The 6,016-nt window shown below is 35.9% G+C and overlaps 1 long non-coding RNA gene across 1 annotated transcript; it reads right to left on the minus strand.

Moving 5' to 3' along the window:
• Positions 1-4,711: 4,711 nt before the first annotated feature.
• Positions 4,712-5,425, minus strand: LOC140320068 (uncharacterized). The gene is made up of 3 exons (XR_011918003.1): positions 5,208-5,425; positions 4,980-5,122; positions 4,712-4,858 (listed from the first exon to the last, which is right to left on the minus strand). It is a non-coding gene; the product is annotated as an uncharacterized lncRNA (long non-coding RNA).
• Positions 5,426-6,016: the final 591 nt, after the last annotated feature.

The following is a 6,016-nucleotide window of genomic DNA, read 5'->3' on the forward strand; positions in this document are numbered from 1 at the left end:
TCACTTTATATTCAGTCTTACCATCCTGTTTTTCAATTAGTGGAATTTTCCCGGCCTCTTCGTAGCATTCCTTTGTGTCTTTCTTTAAATAGATAAATAAACGTAAATTTTGAATGTCAGTGCGGTACTTATTCAGAGTCAGAGTACATTTATCAGACTTACTTTCCATTTGTCTTCACCGTCTGGGTCCTCAATATACCATACAACTTTTGGGCAGTTATCTAAATCACACTCTAATTTAATCAATGCATGCTTCTGATCCTCTACTGCGTCACAGGCTTCAGTGCACTTGAGGCTACAGTATAAGAAATATTGAAAAAACATTTGGTTAATGTCAAACTAGTTATTTTTTGTATTTTTTTTATTTAATTCTCTGTCAAGACAATGCCACTGGAGGAATTAGACAACCTAATTTTCACAAAGATCTCAAGTACCGTGTATCAGATGATGTGTATAAGGTTGGAGCGAGAGTGACACATATGGAATTTTCAGACTTCTGCTTATCCTGCCACGTCAATTCTACGGAATACTTATCAAAGTGAAATGGGTCTGGTAGGCACTCTTCTTCAATGACGAGTGTTGATGTGGAGGATTTACATTTACCCGTCTTCGCTGTAACCATCAATAGAAAGTCAGAATAGTGCATGAACTTGTATAAAAATATATATTTGATTGATGATCCCTTTGTAAAACAGCTGAGTTAAAACCCATTGAGGAAATGCTTTACAAGTGCTGTAACTCAAATGGATACGACTTAGCAAACTTATTCCATTCTCAGTTACAATGACAAGGTCAAAGAACTGATCAGCACATACACAATCAACATAATCATACTAAAAACACAGGCTAAATATAGAACATGGAGACAGTCAAGTCAGAGTTATTCACTGATTTGTGGAGAACTGTTAAGTCTGACTGGTGGTCATATGATTTTATTTTCAAAGACTTCTGTTTAAAAATGACTCGTTCGTTCTGAGGTGTTTTTTTAACCACGTCTTCAATATGTAATTAAAAAGAGAACTCCCTATCTAGAAGGAAACCTAAGTGTTTATAATTGGTGACAATCTCAATTAGGTTACCTTGGACAAAGGATATATTTTCATTTGAGTAAGGAGCTTTTGAGAAAACCATGATTTTTGATTTGTTGGCATTTCAAACCAATTTGAGATTTTGTAGGTGGTCCTGTACAACGTTAAAGGCAGACTGTAACAACTCAAATGCATGCACAATCTGAGAAGAAGGTCCCAGGTCATTCAATGTCTGTAGTGATATGATATGCCTGTTTTATCACACTATCATTGAGAGTGCACTGTTCTATGCTGTTGTCTGCTGGGGGAGTTGCACTACAGACAAAAACTGTAGGTGCCTGGACAAACTGGTTAAAAAGGCCAGTTCTGTGGTAGGCAGAAGTGCTGTGGTGGAGCAACGGATGAGGAGGAAATTATATTCTGTTTTGGAGAATAATAGACATCCTCTCCACAGCATCCTGGCAGGACAGAGGAGCAGCTGCAGTATCTCTGAGAGGTTCAGGAGGTTCTTTGTCCCCACAGCCATAAGATTTTTTAACAGTGATTCCTGACATGCTTTTCTCAAATGTATTAATTCATTACTATTATTGTTCTAATATACAATCATTGTACATATATATATTTTTAAAAACATTCTTGAGCTACTTGACTAATTTTGAATTTCATCCACTGGGGGATGAATAAAATATTTTTCTGTTCTATTTCTATTCTATGTCATTTTTGGACTTTTTTTTGTAAGTTTTAACACAAAACGTATGGTAAATGGAATAAAATTACATTTATACAAATGTCAAACCCTGATTACATTAAATATTATTATTAAATATTATTAAACATTAGATATTTACATGAAATAGTTAAAGCTGTTGTTTTTTATTTTCTTTCCTCCGCATTGACTGATAACAATTTTAAAATAGGTTTTTGTAGTTGGAGAACAACAGGTCTCTTAATCCGATTTCTATACAGGTTCAAAATTATATTATGTTGATTTACATACTATTGTATGTAAACAATACATTATACATTATTAATGAAAGACCCCCATTCCTGCAACTCGCCCCAGTCAGAAATATACAAAGTCGATTCCAAATAAGTTGGGATGTTGTGTAAAATGTAAATAAAAACATAATGCAATGATTTGCAAATCTCATAAATATTACTGACTTAGAAAACCTATCAAAAGTTGAGAGAGGCATTTTACTATTTCATAAAAAATATTTGCTTATCAGTAGAGGGATGAAATGCTTTAAGTCCAATCATGTGTATCTTGTTGGACATTACAGTCTGTATGTTGTAAGAACTCTGACACTTTGTGGGTAGAGAGACAAAACGTATTTGCATAATTACATTTGGCCTGAAGTGAATTCACAAGATGCTGGTTAACAAAGGTTTAACAATATATGAAATATAAAAAAAAAACAGAAATGTTTTTGTGTCTTTAATCTTGACTGCTATATCTATAATTTCCTATTGTGCCCTATTCCTCCTGCTACACTGTCATCATTCAGTGCTGATGTGAAGGAGGTTGGTCTCATATGAGAGATACATAAGGAAAAATAACTCAATTTCAGAAAATTTAAATAAAGTAGATAATTTTGAAGAAAATACTGCAGCATGTTTTAATTTATTCTTTAAAGTACTATTGGACTAAAAAGCAATCTGTATCCTCAAAATATCAACCTATTAAAGTTACCTTTGATTAATTTCCACCCATCACGATAATTATTCATTCATTTCCACTGTTGAACTGTTGAACTGAATTGGATTCAGTGTCTACAGCCACAATAAGGTTAAAGGGGCAGTGTGTAAGTTCCGCTGTTCTTCAGATTCTGCAATCTGCATCACACACTATCCAACACATCCATCACTCAAATGTGTCACGATGTCTTCTCCATTGAGTGAAACCACCTTATCAGGTTTTGAGGTAACTTTTAGAGATATAAATTATAAATAGATGTTACATTTGGTTAGATATTCTGTAAAAAGATAACTTGCGACACGAGGTAGCTACCTGTGTGATTATAAAAGCTAAGATTAGCTACATAAGGCTAAAGGCTGTTTGTATTTAGTCTGATAGAGGGATAGCATTAGCAGGCAACACGTTTTTCTCATCATTCGCAGAGTGTAATGGGAGACAGAGGCAAGAGAGAGAGGGAGAGGACGAGAAGGCAGAGCTGCTGGAGCAAGCAGGGCGAGGTGAGGTAGAAGCAGGACGAACACAGTCGCTGCCTCACATGAAGAGGAGAAGATTGAAGATGATTTCGGTAACGTGACACCGAGTAATTTCTGTCCAGCTAACAAAGCTACTTAGTAGTTTTAGTGCATAAACTCACGTGAATCAACAGTTTCCACAGGGCCACAGAGAAATTTTTTGTTTTATCAGATCAGCTGATCTCCATAACATGCACGGGCTACAGCCATCAAACAAGATTTATCACTTACATTAGTAACACTGAGCTGAATTACCTTTCCATCAGAAAAGAGGCAACTTCGCCGTCACTTTTAAAGCCCTTCTCTCCAATCAGCGACCTCCATTTAGGAAAGGCGACGCCGATATTTACTTGCATTTTACCCCATATTCTGTCTGTAATCCATTGTCGTTTCTTTGATTTCGACTCGTGGTCTTTAGAGGTTTGTTTTGCAGAACAGTAAGTGTGGTCTGCCATGTCTATTCAAATAACTTCGCAAAATTAAAAACTTCTAAAACTTCCACAATATGTTCCGACCGCTTCCTCATATCCTTCTTTCCTCTTCTTCTACAACATCACATCCAGCTTCTTCGTCTGCAAAGTAGTGGCGAATTGCACTTGCGCCACCCTTTGTCACTTCTAGGCCACTGTAATCAATGTGGTGACGCAAGTGGTGTCCTTCCGTGTAAGCCTTTGTGTAGAGCAGACCACGATATATGTAAATAAAAAGGCGAAATCTAACGTAATAAAAACTTGAGAACTCGTTTCATAGGGTGGCTATATAGCACTAACAACATAGTCATATGTATTACATTTAATTTCTGTTAATAAATCACCATAAATATTACACACTGGTCCTTTAAAAAAACAATTTTTTTAATTTACATGAAGCTTTCAAATTTGATTTTATTTGACAATTGATATATTTTTTTATAAGATGCGGCTGTCAAAGTCTGAACATGGAAATTGTTGTGGGATAGCAATCACCCGGGTCAGCTACAGAAAGAATGGCGCTAGTCACTTATCAATCTGTTAATCTCAGGCAATAGTTCAGTGCTCAGTTCTTGCACAAACCTCATTCGATCTTGCAAACTTCTGACTCATACTTGTTCACCTAACCTCGCCATGTTTGCTCTTGCGAACTTCCCTTAGTCTTGCTTTGCGGTGTCATACTTCAGGTCGGTCACATCCTGAAAGAGCTAATTATAAGTGGCAAAGAATCTGAGTGAGAACCCCTCAAACCAGTCTATTTGAATGTGACCTGTCATCAAAATGAGCCCTACTTTTTCTTTCAGCTTTACTCCAAAAAGGACCATAGTTTATAAAATGAAGAGACCTAAAACTTGAGACTCAGACCTTAAATTATTAAGAATGTATTTACTTTGTTAAAAAAACAGGTGTATGCCCATCTTCTGTATACAGTCTATCCATGAAACATTTTAAACATTTTAAACTTGATCTAATTTAACTTGTTAGAATAGGATGAGACTTACTGCTTTTCCACTTGTAAGTTTTGACGTTACTTAGTATGGATACGTCATTTATTGAAAGTATAATAATTTGATCTCTTTCAGTCACTGAATTTGAAGGAGTTGCAGTGATTTCCCATGACGATCTCACAACTCTACCATGTTTCTTTCTCTAAAAAAATAAAACATGAAATTAAAAATATCACAGTATTTATGGTGAAATACCACTAAAGTTAAAAGAACTGGTGGGAGAACTCCTCCTTCACTGATAAAATTACCGTTAAGTAAATTACCGTTTTCTTGTTCAGGCTCAACACATGCTCATTAACATCATTTAGTTTTGTGCCTGAATCTTCGCCACAGAGTGCAAATACATCCACAACCACTTCAAGAGAAGAGAAGGCATTCCAAGCCCTGACTTTCACTTGCTTAGATCCTGTGACAAAAAGAAGAATAACATAAGGATCTGTAAAATCTTCAAATTTACATTATATCTCAGGTTTTGCATATCTTTTCCATACCATGACTGGGGTGTCCGATATGAAAAATACCCCTCTTTGAATTCATTTGTTTCGTTTCAGAAAATGAGCTATTGTCTCCAGTCATTGAGAAGAAGAGCAGCACAGGTGCCCCCCGATCAAGAGAGATACTTAAAGTAATATACGGAGACTCCAAACAGTCACCCCTTTCTTTCAGCAAGGTGGCTTGAAGCCCAGCTATTTTCTCCAAAATGCAAACCTGCAGGATAGATAGAATTACAAAACATACACTTTTTACTTCCACATTTCCTTGCAGGTAAAACTCAACAAGTTGGTCATTGAGAATTAAATTACAGGCCTCATAACTAATTGCTAAGTAATACAGTGTACTGATTTTGCCTCAAGAACTCAACAATGAGTAGATATTGACAAAGAAGATTTAGCTTCGAGACAGTTTCCCTTCTTCATGGATTATTTTTCCTGAAAGGGCGTAAATGTGGTTTATAGAAAAAAACAAAAAAACTTGCTAAAACTTGCATGGTGAACATTATGAGACGGAAGTGATGAGACGAGAACAAAGCAGAAGATTGTCCGCATTGTTAAAAAATAATCACTGGGGTCTTACTCCAAAGATACTTCCAAACAATAAATAATAGTGCCACAAAACTTGCATCCATGCAGAGAAGAGTGGGTGACTTTCTGAGCTAATAACACTAGTAAAAAGGCTTGTTGATGTGTTGAAAAATGTGTGAAAAAAAACATTGAGATTTTCAGATCAAAGGCACATGCCCTCAGCATGTTTCAGTTATCTAAAAAGCATAATCCCATTGCCGATAAGATGAATGAGATAT

This window comes from Leuresthes tenuis, unplaced genomic scaffold (genome assembly GCF_036924035.1).
Source record: "Leuresthes tenuis unplaced genomic scaffold, fLeuTen1.0.hap1 SCAF_12, whole genome shotgun sequence".
Lineage (NCBI taxonomy): Eukaryota > Metazoa > Chordata > Actinopteri > Atheriniformes > Atherinopsidae > Leuresthes > Leuresthes tenuis.